A 307-nucleotide genomic window follows, 5' to 3' on the forward strand; every position below is an offset into this window, starting at 1 on the left:
GGGAGCAAAGTGGGGGTAGACCCCAACGGTGTGTGGGATGTAACCCCCTCTGTGGGATGTTGGGGGTGGTCACTGAGTTTGGAGGTCCCCCCTGCATTCGGGGGCTCACACTGGGGTTTTTGGGACCCCCCCAGTGTGATCTGGGGGCAATGTCAGACCCCAAGCTGTGACCCTCCAACCGTGCTGCCTTGAGTTTGGGAACACGCTGTGTTTATAGGGGGGGTGAGTCCCAAATTTGGGGCTGCTGCCTCCCAGATTTGGGGCCCCCCCCGGCTGACACCATGGTTCTGGGGCCCCCCCCAGGCAA

This window comes from Corvus brachyrhynchos, unplaced genomic scaffold (assembly GCF_000691975.1).
Source record: "Corvus brachyrhynchos isolate BGI_N302 unplaced genomic scaffold, ASM69197v1 scaffold721, whole genome shotgun sequence".
In the NCBI taxonomy this organism is placed as follows: domain Eukaryota; kingdom Metazoa; phylum Chordata; class Aves; order Passeriformes; family Corvidae; genus Corvus; species Corvus brachyrhynchos.